The sequence below is a fragment of the Hesperophylax consimilis genome, chromosome 13 (assembly GCF_061612785.1).
Source record: "Hesperophylax consimilis isolate HC1 chromosome 13, BYU_Hcon_1.0, whole genome shotgun sequence".
Classification (NCBI taxonomy): Eukaryota; Metazoa; Arthropoda; class Insecta; order Trichoptera; family Limnephilidae; genus Hesperophylax; species Hesperophylax consimilis.
This window is the reverse complement of record NC_142848.1, coordinates 8,472,573-8,488,743: the sequence shown is the minus strand read 5'-3', so window position 1 is coordinate 8,488,743 and position 16,171 is coordinate 8,472,573.

The window sequence follows — 16,171 nt, the reverse complement described above, 5'->3', positions numbered from 1 at the left end:
AGTACTAAGTTGTAGCCCCGCTTGTACCTCGTATAAAGTCCAGTTGGTGCCATGAATATTCAAATCGAGTTAACGCAGATCTCCTTGGAGTTTTGAATAATCAACAACATCTGTGCTTAAATAATGAGATAATCCGTTTATGCGTTTGTTTAGAGCTTAGGCGGCATAATGACTTCCATAAACTTTAAATGGACCAGAGGAATTTAGTTGGTTTTCGTAAATTCTCTTGTGAATATCAAATACGAACTAAGCATTCGCTGGTGTTGAAATAAATGTCCCCTTTACTGTCGAATTTTAAAATGAAATATACAGTATAATCATGTAGACAACACATTTGTGGTATGCAACTATTCTGCAACCATTCACATTTGCATCGTGTATTCTCCTTACACTCCTTTCTTCGCTCATTCGCTCTACATGCTCAAACCATCTAAGGGTCCCTTTCTTGGTCTTACTCATTAAACTTACATCAGCCTGGCACTCTTTGCGGATCTCCACATTTCTCACACGATCATACATGGTTTTACCACACATACGCCTAAGGGATCTCATTTCTACAGCACTCAGTCAACTTTCATCCTTTCTCTGCCAGTTCCAAACCTCGATTCCGTAGTTACCAGTTTTTTTTTCAATTCAAGGTAGTTACCAGCACTCTATTGCTAGCTTCGCTTCTTTGGACAATTTTTTGTTAGCGCCAACTACTTTCAGTGCTCCATTAATGGAGTTACCTGCACTTACCCTTCTTTCAATATCTCTTTCAGCCTTCCCATCTCTCGTAAACATATTTCCTTTTTTAATACACAAACTCATCCACCTGTTCAAAGTATCCCTCATTCACAACTATATTTCACACTGTTTTCGTACTCTCTCTTTAAAACACCACTACTTTAGACTTATTTACATTCATCATTAACTCATTCTTCATGCATATTTCGTTCATCCTAGACAAGATAGATTGTAGATTATCCATACTATTAGCAATCAGCACCGCATTATGAGCATAAAACAGGCAACATACTTTCAGATTACTCAAATTCGCGCCCAATACCACCTCTTTTTATTCTTGCATACAATTATCCATGTATAGATTGAATAACCACGGTGACATTACGTAGCCTTGTTTAATACAAAATAAAATACAATTTCTTATTAAATACTCTAAAAATACATACATTAGAAGATAGACGTAAAATAAACGATTTAACGTTCTTATTCAAAATACTTAACTCTAAATTCGACTGTTGTGAACTCCTGCAACTTATAAACATACATACACCCATAGTAACAACACGACAAAATACAATATTCTACAGCAGCACACATAAGCGTAACTACATTGCCCACTCTCCGATACAACGACTTCACACCATGGGAAATCATTACTTGGGTGATGTTGACATATTCAATACCAACTTGGCAAGTTTTGTGGATCATTTAAAACATTTATTTCAACAATACTCCTAAACACATCATGTAAACCAACAAATAGCTGTAATTTTCTGTTTTTGTTTCTTGTGTTTGTATGACTTGTTGCATAGCTTTTATCAAATGTAATTTTATTCTTATTTTTTATGTTTGAAAGTATTTGTCAAATTAAAATTATACTACCAACTATGTAAAAGCCCTCTGGGCGTTAAATAAATAAATAAATAATAAATAATAATAATAATAATACCTTTTATGATATCAAACCACCCCGTAAAACCACCGTTCACCCAAACACATGCAACGCTTCCCTCATACAGCGACGCAACTGCCTTTTACGCAAGATTCGTATTCACTCCATACTTGGATCATACCTTCCATAGCTTTTTCCTGTCGACTCGGTCGTATGCTTTTTGTAGATCTACAAAGGCACAAAAAAATTCAGTTTTTTTGCTAAAAACTTGTCATACGCAGTGAGAAGATCTGGTCTATGCACCCCTTTCCACTCATAAAAGTACCTTGCACATCCCATATTTTATCCTTTGTTTCCTTTCTTACCCTTTCAATCAAAATTTTACCATACAGCTTGCCAATTAAACTTAACAGGCTAATAACCCTATAATTTCCACATTCTATACGTGACCCTTTACCTTTGTATAACGGCACGATCACAGCCCTTCTCCAATCTAAAGGCGTGTAACCTTCCTTTAAACATTGCTTAAAAAGATTGAGCAACCATGTTAGAATTATAACATGGTTGCTCTTTCCTTTAAAATTAACAGTAGCAATATTGTCGAAACCGACAGCCTTTCTATTTTTCATAGCTTTAATCGATCTTGCTTATTATCACTTTCATGCTTCCGTTTTCTGGACCACTCCGGGACCTTTTGACTTCTTTCCAGAACAAATAAATGTTTTCTTGGAAGTAGTCTGTCATTTTGATTCCCTCTTCCTCTTCCAGGCGTTTCTTTCGTTCCTTCACCCCAACTCTTTTCTTTCATTCCTTATACACATCTTTCGCTCTATCCCTTTCTTCACTGGAAGCACTACCGGCCGCTATCAGACATAACCATGCTTTCTTTTTCTCTAAGACCAGTGCTTTAATCTCATCATCTCACCATGCATCACCTTTCTTTCTACCTTGAGTACTTATTCCACACACTTCTCTAGCAGATTCACAACAACTCACTTTTATGTGGTTCCATGTAATCGTCTATGCTTAGACCGTCCATTTCCTTTTCATTCAATCTCATGTTTGCACAATTCACAAACTTACTTCTCACATTATCGTTTATTCACATTCCCGTCTTATCAAAAGCCACAATATTACGATGAAATGGCACAGTTCATTGTAACTAACTAACCATCACGCCGTTTTCCGCAGGAGCAGGCAGAGGACGTTTCGGCAGACATTCCTTGCCTCTTTCACATACATACGTCGTCTCATATATACTTTTATATTATTCTGACTCTTAACATGGCCCGACTCGAGTATCTGATTCACTTGATATTCACATTTGCGTCTTATATTCTCCTTACACTTCTTTTTTTGCTCATTTGCTCTACATAGTCAAACCATCTCAAAGCGTCAAACCTCCCCTTTCTTAATCTTACTCATTAAGCTTACATCAGCCTTGCACACTTTGCGGTGTGCAAGGCTGATGTAAGTTATTTAACAATTCATTGTTATTTAAAAATATATGTATATTTATTTTGTTTTATTATGCTTTTAGACTGTGACATGCAATTATTTCTTATGGTTTATTCATACCGTGGATATTAAATAAATAAATCAATATAAATTCTTCTTACACTCCTTACTCGGTCATTCACTCTGAATGCCCAAGACATCTTAGCGTCCCTTTCGTAATATTACTTATGACGAAATTGAAACGTTGCTTGAAATGGCTTTGGCGTGTTTGATGACCAGATCTGAATAGCCAGGTACTTCCCCATCTTCATCTTACCCATCTCCTTCCCCTCCCCATTACCTTCAACCTCACTACATACATCAGTTGGGGATGATATAGACCCACTGGCTATCATAAAAAATAATAATGTATATACATAAACGAAGAAACCATTGGTTTTGAGACATGTCGATTGAATACTGATGTTCACAAAATAATTAATTTATTTAATATTTAAAATAAAATAAAATGCATTTATTAAAATTTCTTTTTTTTCTATTGTAACTGATTTTTCACAGTGAAATAAAAATCATTAACACATTTCAAATTCACAAGGTTTTGTCAGTTGAGTTAATAAATCCAAGGTGAAAATACGGAGAAACAGCCATTCGAGGAAATATATTCGTGTTGTACTCGTGCTGCGAGGTATCAAAGGAATTTTTCAGCGGGGTAAATGTTTTCTTCTATAATTTACGAGCCGCTGTCGCTCAGCGGGTTTTATGTGGCCTGCTAGGAAGCGATTCGTAAGATAACATTCTCGTTAAATGCCTCACCCAGTAGTAATAAGTGATTCATATTAAATAGGAATTCTGAAAGGACTGCTTCGGGAAAAGGAAACTATTTGGTTCTGAAATATTTAATTAAGTTTACTGTAAGGTATCTACGAAATTACTGGAAAATCTTCATTAAACATTTAGTTTTTTTTTCTATTAATTTTACCGTGGGTCGCAAATTGTATGCGAATTTATAAGTGGGGGTCTATTTGTAATAAATATTTTTAACCTTTTAAATTGAAACAACTACTTAGGATAGCTGTCTAATGGTCAGTTAGAATTAGGAAAGTCTGACTTATTCTGACCTTCTGACGTAATTACGAATCGATATTCTGGGGCTGGGAAATACCGCGGGTGTGTCACTGCACAAGGTTTTAATAAAATATTCGATATTATACACACAGAGGGAACACTTGGCGTATACACTGCACAGATTTTATTAATAGAGTGATAGTGAATAGATGTAAGTAATTCACACTATCAGACAGGGACAAGTAATTGGTTATCGTGCTTACGGAGCATCTGTGCCGAAGGCTTGAAATAACCTTCCTCCGGAACTAAGATCCATAACAAGTCCAACAGAATTCAGGTCTAAACTAAAAACTTACCCTTTTAAGCTACCCTCAAACTAAATATACCAATTTTCCAATCATGTCCTAAATCCTGTATCTAAATTGCGCTAATAAACAATTAGTTGATGTTAATTAAGTGTTTATCTTAAGTGATCTACCAGGTAAGTATGGTACTGTATATTATTTCCTTATATAGTTAGTAATAACATAGATCACTGTTGAAATGTATTATATATTTGTACAGCGCCCTTCAGGTGGTTTTGCACAAAAACGGCGCCAAGCAAATCATCCAAATATTATTATTAACAAGTTTGATGGGGGGACGCAGGAACATACGTTAGAGGGAGAAGCAGATAGTGTCTAGATACAGTACTCGATGACGTTCGACGACTCGATGCGTTTTGGGTTTTCCTAGCACTTAAGGCACAAATTCATAGTAATGATTGGTTTCAAATAATTGCCGATATGCCCGGATATCTCCAAAACGTTAGATAAAGAATGAGGAAGCATTTCATTATAACCCAGAAATTAATCACGATGCCTTTGTATTTTAAAAATTGATTAATTTTTCCGTAATTGTTAAAATATAATTTTATCCGTTATTTTCTGAATAATGTTCAGACCTATATTTTAATGTTTCTCTGTAGCTTCGAAAAACGAGCTCCGAAATGTGTACCAAACTACATGAACGCAAAATCAATGTCAATGTCGCGTAGAAGAGTATTTGCTTTTTCTTGCATACTAAACGATAAAAAAACAAATACACAATAAAAAATAATTGATGTTTTTTTGGTAAATAAAAAACACTGTAAAAGGACAATGGCCGTAAAATAATATTTGTACTTTGCTAATTTTGAGTAGGTGATAATTGTTTTTTATGCTTTTTAATAATAATCACACTTATTATTATGTATTAAAAAATGCTTCAATTTAGTAAATATGATCAAAATGGTTTACCATCGTGGGTGAGGAAAAATGAATGTTTACAATCATGGGTAAGGCTGGTTCAGAAATATATGTAATCTACTGCAGGTAGACTAGGCATAATGTAATTTTGTTATTTTCGTTAACAACGAAAGATTACAACAAAAGGGAGGCACAAATTGAAAATATCATGATTTCGGGTTAACACAAGTGTGAATCTGTTTCAGTTGGTAAAAAAACACCCTCTTTTAAACTTACCGGTATGTAATCAACATCAAATGAAGTTAGCTTTTAATTTCATATGGGGCGGAAGCATGGCTGCCTGAGTGTGCCAACTCAATTTCCACTATCGTGCCAGATAGTGGAAATTCCTCCTTTTTCGGAATATCCTTAGAACTGTTTTTCCCGCGTGAATTCGCTCGTCCGGTCGCCATTTTGTAATAAAATATCGCCCATCCCGCGGACGCGGAAACGATAAAATAAATATTTGGTTTTAATCCCGATCCAAGAGTAATATTTTTGCACAGGACATGGTGTTGATTTTACAGTATTTTACCTTTTTTCTACGTCCGTCTGCGCCCCATGCTCAAGTGGCTTATGTGGTCAAGGGAGGTTAAGGGAAGTTCAAACCCCAGGACATATTACAGAAGGTTGCAAAGTTCAAGATAAAGCGGTCTGATTCTAACTGCATGTTCAATTAATGCTAAACAGAGAAATTAAAGAAAATCCGTACTACTTCATTTAGATATTTAAATAAAAAGCAAGGTACTATTAGATAGTAACAAAAGAGAACGTGTTTGTGCACGGAGATAAATAAGTGTCACCGATTTAGTAAGAATCTCTTCAAATTATTGGCAAACTTTAAGTGAATTCCTAATACACAGAAACACGTGTTCATGCACCTGCATTTGAATTGACAATATATAAAGACGAAATTAGAAAATATTAAGATTTTTATGAACATTTTGTTTCGAAATCGTGATAATAAATTCGTATTTTACTTTCAGGAAACCTGTTTATTCATTCGTTAAGGCCTCCAATGTATTACTATTGATTCGAAGAGATTCTTGATAAATTAGCAATACACATTTTTCTCAGTGTCTTACTGCTTTAAATCACTGAACTAGTGAATCAACCATTGAACCGCGTTTTAATTATTGTTTTAAACTTTATCAGCTAGAAGCTCGTTAGGCAACTATAAATATATTATTATATGGGATTTTGTAGCAAATTCAATGTTTAATATCGCGAATTCGTGTTCTACGCATTAACAAATAAACATCTTGAGGTGATTTTTCACAAAAACGGCGCTCTACAAATTATCCAATTATTGTTATTATTATTATTATTATTATAGAAAATTCATTCAGATTTACAAAATATGTGAAATTATCGAAATTCTCATAATAAACACTGTACACAGCAGTGCTTCGTGAAGTAGACGTACTTCCATAGACTTTTAATGACATGGAAGCAAAATTAATAAAATATTAATTTAGAAATGCTCACTCATTCCAATGAAACGACTTCCACAATTTTTTTTGGGTACACATTCATGTTAAATCTGCAAGCAATAAATCGTATAACGCATTCGATAGCTTTACAGTTTCAAAAAGAAATAATTTTTTTCCATGGGTAAAAAGATAAACATGTACAAGACATAAAATATTCAGAGTGGATGGACTGTGATCGACACTTGTGATCAATTATTGCTATGTCAAACTTTCCCGGAGATTCTGTTGGTGGCCTCATACGGAAGTTGGCTTCACTTGGCCTCAGACAACACAGACATATCGAATGAATGTGTGCGTACATTAGATATAAATAATATAATTTCATGGCGTGGGTTCGACTTCGAAACATCTAGTTTCATTATTTAGGTTACTATTAAATTTCACATTGTTGACGGAATAATTAATTAATCTTTAAACTTTTTAAATTTTTACTTTTTAATTTCACTTTAATTTTTTGATTTTACAACTTTATACAATAAAATACATGTCTTACATCTGTAACCTATCACTTTAAAACTTAACTTTTGACTGTAAAATTTAAACTTCGCTTTGGAAATTATCACTTTTTAACTTTTTTTTAATTTTCAGTTCATAAGTTTATACAATAATATAAATACCTAAGTAGTGGTAATATATATGAAAATATTTTATATCCAATTAAAGATTGAAAATTAAGCTAATCTCGAAAAAACTATCTACATTTTCTACCGAAATTATCTTTTCAATATTTAATGTACCCACAATAGAAAAAGTGTTTAAAAAATATTCAATACATCAATTTTTTTAAGGAAAAAGCAATTAAATAACTTACAGTTCAAAATTTCAGAAAAATATTAAAATCCAAAAATTTAATACCAAATACTTTCGAAATACCTTTCTCTTTCTAGGTACAACTTACTCTAACAATCTTCTTTTAATACCTATCTCAATCTAGGTATAACGTACTTTAACAACCTTCCTTTAAATCTATAAAATTATCGAAAATATTCATGAATTTCAGCTAAAATTGAAAATTTATCTTTGACTGCCAATGAGAGTTCATCTTAAAAACTATTTATTCATAAATCTTGCGCCTTTCTTACTTATCTTTTTGTTATTATTTATAATATTTTATTGATTACTGATAATTTTTTTTATAATTCTTCTAAAACTTCCTCCGTTTCGTTCCATTTCAAGATGGTGGCCGTTTTAATGGACCAGTAAAGATTTTTTTTGAAATATCGTCGAGTTTATTTGGATTTTTTCAATATTGTGATACATGATATTGTTAGTAACTTACCTGCCTGAAGAAAGTTTGAAAAAATATTTCTCATTGAGTGAAGTTTCTTTCAAAAAATTAATTTTGTTTTGAAGATCAAAGCAATACATATTTACAAATCTAAAGGTTTTGATTAATTAATGAGGGAATTCTAGAACTTAGGTACTCTTTTAAACGCGAGATATACTTTACTGTTCACAGAAAAAAGTTAGTACTTGTAAAATAAGGTAACAAATAATATATTGCTTAGTAAAATAATTTATGACACCCTTTAACCTTAAACGACAAAGAGCACCAGAAAACGAAACACTTACAAAACCAAAAAGCGAATATCGTCACCTTAAAGCAATAGTGGGATATCTTGAAAAATGCTGTTCTGAGATAATAGGACTTTTAGGTTTTCGTGAGCTCTAGCAGCATCAAATTAACTAATCTTGCAGATTAATGATATAGTATAAGAGAGGTAAATTATTTAACATCAACACAAAATTGTAATAATAGAAAAATAATTTATTTTTTCATACTAATTTTGACAAAGTATACGTAAATCTGGAAATATCTCACTGTTGCGTGGAGTGTTTGGTAATCATCTCAAATTATCTCAGTGTAGCATAGTAATAATATTACAAGTTTAGATGGATAAATGAATTAATAATTGTTCCTCGGGAGATTTTTTCAATGTGTACGACTGTTTCAGGCTAGTAATTGCTTTAAATAATTAATAATTGCTTAAAATAATTAATAATTCTTATTTCTGCATGTTTTTCCATGATGTTTATAATCATAAATACATTTTCAACAGTACACACCCACCTACTCCTATGGTTTGTCAATACGACAATTGACGATAGTAAGGTGGAATAAAAATGAAAAAAATATATATTTGTGCTTATAAATTTATTTATGAGAAGCGTTATATAATGTATGTAACAAAAATAACAGAAAAACCTTAAGGATAAAAGTATGTAACAAAATTAACAGAAAACCAAGAATAAAAAGTAGGTATGTATCAAAAATAACAGAAAACCTTTAGAATAAAGGTATGTAATTTTTTTTACAGAAAACTTTAAGAACAAAAAAATAAAACAAATATGTGTTGATTCCCTGGAAACCTACAATGAACCTTCATCGTTATTTTTTTCTTGTACATCGCAGTCTGTATTAGCAGTATTAATTAATTCAAAACAAATTATGAGGTTTTTTTGGTATAACACCACTTTGGCAAACAAATAAGAAATCACGATTTTTATTCGGTGGAATTGTAGGTGGAACTGTATAAGCTGGTCCTAGAATTATACTATTCTCATTCCGAACATTCTTTAGTCGCTCTCTCACGTTAATGCTCTGATTAAATGGATCCTCGGTGTAGGTGCTTTTGTATTTGATAACTAACGATTCGTCTTTAGTGATCTGTAAAATCTTTACTTTATTCCAAATACATTTATTTTTGTCCATGTTTATTGAGAAAATTTTTCCAGTATTCTCACATACCTTCTTCCAGTCAATGAAGTCCGTTGTTTCCATTTCTGTTAACTTATAACGAGGTTCATTCTTCTTGGAACACTTTATGATCATCGCTAACTCCGTTGGAATAAATATTAGGCCTTGATTTAAAATCCTGACCTTTTCTCTGTCGATGCAATAATTAATGGAGTCTCCTTTGTTCTCTGAGTGCCCAACAATTAGGTATATATGGGTAATGATTTGAAAATCAAGTGTTCATAGTGCATGCATGTACATAGAAAATAAATAAAATTGTTTTTATTCTGTGCCACACAGTTATCAGAATAAAAGATCACTTCCCGTTTCCCTTGGCAAAGGTCTTTTAAAAATGTGTACACGCAGGTAGATAATTCAATTGCGCATCTTTTAGCTACACCCTCATGCCGCATGTAACAATGGCCCTGTCGTGTTTGGTATTGTAAATACAGAAGTTATAACGTTTAACTTGCTCTTATAAAAAAATAGATATATTGCCATTTGGCAACGGCATAACAGCTTGAAAGTCATAAATGGCAACTACAGTATCATCAGTGGTCTTGGTAATGTTTTTATCTTTTTCTTGTCGAGATAGCTTTACATTCTGAATGTGTTCAGAATATTATTATTTTTTCTAATATCTCATTTGCAGTACTATAGTTGTATTATACACAAAATCCACAAAGCTTCTTTTTTGGTTAAAAAAAATATATATTGAATTTGGTATTGAATTGTATGTAGAGTGTGTAACATAGAGATAGACCTACCGAGACACACTTCTATTTGTACAAATTGTACATCTTTTGGATATTTGGAGATCCGAGATGATCCTGCACGATAATAGTGCGATTCCACTCTACTAAAGCTGTTGATGTGATTCATAACACCATCAACTAAATCATCCTTTTGCAGGAAGCTGTCTGTTTTCTTTTTTAATGCAGTGCTTATGGTATTATTGCTTATATCTAAGGTTGCCATAAAAAAATCTTACACATACGTATGTTATGTCCATCTCTCTCAAAATAATAACCACTATTAGCTAGCATTCATGGAATCATAAATATTAAAATATTTTAATCGATCAACTTCCAAAACAGATTCAGAACATTTGTATTTACAATTAGTACACAGTACAGGCTTAATTTGTTTTGCTCTGCGTATTTTTCCTGACTTTGCTACATACTCCTGACCAGTATTCACCTTCAGTTTATTTATGTTTCTCTTCCAAGATCACCCAACTTGTTGAAAACCATAGAGCTACAGTGAGACAATAAATTTATTTCAGTATTTTAAACGACCTTTTGAAAGCAACAGTGGGACAACATCAATATCTCAGTGTTGCTCTGAGTGACCGAAAATTTCAATACTGAGATTTTACTTGTAACACTGGCAATTTTTTTTTTACAAAATATCCCAGTAATGCATCATGTAGAGCTCAAAATTTTACATCGTACTGCATACTTATCTCAAAAGTGTATTTTTCGAAGATATCCCACTATTGCTTTAAGGTGACGATATGTAAAGTAGTAAATCTACATAGCAAATAAAGAAGTATCTATAACTGATAAAGTGATATTTGAACATTAAAATGTAAACTGAAGACAAATAGAATAAATATTCTCCAAATTTACTACACCTAATTTGCAAATTTTAATTAAATCAATTTAAGAATAAAATGACTTTTCTTTTTGAGGAAACTAAACTTTTTTTAGAAGCATATATTTTATTAGAGTAACAAAAGTGTCATATTTAGATAAAATTTCAGAATAAATTGGGGTTTAAATTTTTATAAACTTTGACCACTTGTGAGGAAACGATATTATTTTGGTGTCAGGTACTTTCTTTGACTAACGTACATTTAAATATATAGGAAACGTTTTAGATTAAAATAGTGTACCAAATTTTAGCGAAAATTTAGCCATTTTGTACTGAAAATGTATTTTTTGGATACATTTTTTTACTCCATTTTGTAAGCGGTAACATAATCTATAAGTAAGTATATGAATATTTTTAAAAATATGTACCGAAGTCTCTAGTTATAAGTCTTAGTTCGGTGTAAGTCACTAGCTTTTAATAGTAGTTATAACCCACTCATAATAAATCGTAGTTATAAGTCTAAGTGATTGAAGTTGGGCCTCCTCCTCTGAGGAGATTTTTCTCAAGAAAACGGCGTTATTAAAATGATTGAAATATTATTATTACTGAAGCTGAGGACTAAATCTAGTGATATATAAATATGATACATGCTGTTATGACTTCATCTGGAATATTAATTGATGCATAAATTATGAATAACACGTATGAATAACTTCGCTACGCCAGCGTATAAGATGAAAGTACTGAATAAAAATATATATTTAGAAACGGCATAGACTAGATAGTGATTATATAAGCGAATAGCAAAAGCTCTGAACCAGTGCTTAAGGATGCATGCTTTTTTATTTACGGTTGGTATTGAATACGCTAGTATTTTGGAATTCTGCTGGTTGGTTGGATGGGTAAAAATAAAGAAACCCAAAAAAGTTATCGGGTGAGTCCGTTGTTTTTTCGTCCGGCTTTGGAATAAATTAGGGGAAGCAGGGCGGGTGGACGCATTCATTAATTTATGTAAAATATTGATTGAATACTTAGTTAGCTACTTGAAATAATACTTATTGGATGTGTATCCGTTTAATTGAGAAATTTACTGTTATTTAGATACGTAGACAGGTTGTACAAACTGAAAGATAAGTTAAACAAATAAAAACCCCAATTAAATAAATAAATAACCAAATTGCTTAAAAAGTGACACTCATATTAATGATTTTACTGTGCACGTAAGAAAATAATATTATCTTCTTACGCTAGGAAGAATCTACGTTAGAAAGGAACCTATGTTTTATACCAGCCGGATGTAAGTGATAATATGTGATTGGGTTTGAAAAATTTGTCAAAATAAATAAATAATCTTTTTATAAAATTACTATTTACATCAAAGTCTAAATATTGTTAAAACATTTTATTTAGTTATTGGACAAAACACAAAAGTGGGTAAATATAAAATTTTAATATGTACAAAAATTCATGTTTTTCTCCAGTTTAAATAATATTTCCAGTAATTATATATATTAAGTTGGTAAATTAAGCGAAAATTCCTTGTAAGAAATTACTTATTTGAAAAATAATTTATATTTTATAGGTACGAGAAATTCCACTAACACAATAAGAATGCATAAAATGCTGTGAAAGATTGTTGCAGTAAGTTTTCAACTTGGGACGGTAGAAAGGTTAATTTAAAATAACGGCGGTTTCGGATTTACCCCGTGTTGTCGTAGCCGCCCCGCTCTCCTCAACTCATCCTGGGCTCAAGTTTCAGTATGCACTGGATTTTCAATTAACAAAATTTCCCCGTCAGCCGACTGAAAGGGGAAATTGTGGAATTTGAAGTATGTAATAGTAGTATGGGCAATAAACCTGGGCAGCGCGGGGAGGATGGTGCTACAGGCTCACCGATCCGTTTCGGATGTAATAATTAAATACCGATTTAAATAAACGAGATTCATTTGTTAGTCCAATTGCCCCACACTCCTCGAATTACGTCAATGCCTTCCTTTGGCGATTGATTGATTCTGAGCAATATGTACGCCGAAAGGGGGAGAGCGGGGAAAGGAAGGCAATGAGGCGTAGAGGTATTTTAATCTGATTCGTTGTTGGAGTTCAACCGATAGGGCATTAATTTAGGTTCAATGCTAAAGGTGAACAATATTATTTAATTAGTAACTGGCGGATTTGTGTATAGGTTTGCTGGGTAATTTATATATCCGCGATTTGTTTGTTTTGTTCAGAGGTTAAATGTGAGAAACTTTCGATTATATTTGTTATTTAAACACTGTTGTTTTTTGTGCATCGCTTTGTTTATACACGCCAATGAGTTTCGAAATAGCCATGCTTTCGTAATTGAAGATAAATATTTATAGGTAACCAAAGAAAAATATTTTAGATCAAAATATTTTTGTACTTATTCAATAAAGGTTTTAGGACTGATTTACACAATGTTGCCACATCCATGTGAAAGCAATTAGGCCTCTAATGAAAACAGGTTTTTTCAGTTTATTAAAAAATATTCATGGAATAGCTATAATTACAACGCGATAGAATCGGCACCAACCCAAATAATTTACACCGTAAATAATATATTGACTACGAAATCCGAACAATATTTTTTTGTTTTATTTATTTTTTATAATAATTTTACAAATATTGACAATAGTGTGATCTTATGGGGGTACACCATTGTGAGTGGTTTTGTGGGTGAATTGTAAATTAGGTCAATTTTTTTTTAGTAATGCCTGAATTACGCCTGCCGAGTGCATTCGGCCAAGACAGTTCATTCGGCCGAGTGCTCGGCTTATGTGATCAGTACAGTCAGTACTCTGCCTAGTAGGGGGCAAGTGATTGAGATAAGACAATGAGATAAGATGAGACAATGGATAGAAGCTAGGCTCAATGACTCGGTTGACTAAGTACCCCCTCCACCTTCATATCTGTAATGTCCTTGAATTACGAATGATAATTTGTATTTATTTGTGTAGTGATTAAGTATGTCTTCAATAAGGTACAGGTATGTTTTAAGGACTACGTCAAGTAGTTATACTACGTTAAGTTATTCTGCTCACTGCTGCTCGGCCAGTGCCAGCTGGTGGCCACAATCGGTTAGGTCCGGAAAAGGTCGGAACCATTCGGATGTGCTCGCGCTCATTCGCTTGTTGCAAGCTAGAAGCGAATAAATAATTATAAAAGCAAGTACCAACTTGACTGGTACTACAATATCCAACTTGTACTTTACTCGCTCTCCACTCGGTCAGTGCAATCAGCTGAGTCAGTCAGTGAAAGAAAGAATTTTCAAAATTGACGGTTGTTATTGTAATACTCTCTTAATTTTTCTCTTTTTCCTCCATCGTGAAACCATGTTAACACCATTTAATATCAATGAACTGACTGACCTACTGTCTCTACTACATGTGATCACCACCACTCTCTAATAAGTTGCTCGGCCGAGTAACAAAGCGACTGCGAGAAAGTTCGGCAGGTGTTATTCGAGTATGTTCATTATTTTTAAGTAATTTTTTGAAAGCGTGCTAGAATATTACAAGAGGAAAATTATAAAGTGGTATATTGAAGAAAAATACATCGTTAATCTTTGTTAGGTTGCAACATCGTATACATTTGAACCCTGGGAAGGAGTCAAAACTGTGACCTCCAGACCCCAAGTAATGGGCCACCATCACTCTGTAGAAATAAACCAGTTAACCATGAAGCATTGAACCAAAAGCGTGGGCGCCTACAAAGAAAATAATAAAGATCTGCATAAATAATGTGTGATAAAAGTGAACTTAATGAAAAATCCTCCCTAAGAGCTATTAGTCATTTAAAAAATTGAAAAGAAATTTCGAAGGAATTGTTTTGCTTTGGCTTTGGTCCAGGTTTTAATTCCGGAATATTTGACTACCCTTTAAGTCACATTATCGGCGATTTAATAATGTTAACGAGTGGACAAATGCGAGAATTCGAAAGCTCTTTCCTTTTTATTCATTTTATGGGTAATAAATCACACAATTTGTGCGAAAACTTCACTCTCTACATGGAACAACAAATCAAACGTGTTTTTTCTCCATCTTGATACAGTTTTTATAGCTGTCAAAGTGCGTATTTTTCTAGGATAACACGGTATTCGGTAATTTTCGCCTTAATGTCTTTTAGTTCGGAAGTTTTTTCTGTGAAAAATAATCAAATAGCGAAGAAATCGACTTTTTCCATGAAAACTTTATTTTATCAGTGTCAAAATACGTGAAAAATGTAATATAATTTATTGGGGAGCGATTTGGGTATATTTTACTTTTATAGTTTTATGTTTTCTCGATAGGCTATTACACCAATATTATTACGTTTATAGGAAAAATTGTTAACTAATAAAGGAAAGGAATCCTTGAGGATCTTTAAATAATATTATTTTCGTCGTTTGATTTATTTTGAGTTATTATATCAGTCAAAAAACTTTACTCCTTTTAGTTTGTTGACACATTTTAATGCCAGTAAGAAATAATAAATTGGTGTTTTGCGAACGCGGCACAATCACAAGCTATCTTTAGGCACCAACCAGGTCCGAAAAAAATCAACCCCCGTAAAAGTAATGCTTTATTTTCAATAATAGATGTATTTAAATAATGTTGGGAAAAATCTTGCGAAAAATATTACTAAGCCTTCAAACCAAGAAAACCATAAATATAAAAATATACAGAAACGTAATATACTTTCAATGTTTGAAACAACAACAGAATGTGAAATCTCGAAAATATGAAAGGAGGTTCGTCTCCCGGTTTTGATTCTATTACAATTGTAATAATAACATTCAATGACAGCTGTCGTGTTTTTATTTCACTCTTGAAATATCTCAAAATAAAATAAAAAATTCTAGCTAAAATCTAAATATCTATATTTTAATAGCTTTAATAGTGAAGTGAAGTTATACTAATTAATATTTCGTGCCAAAATGACT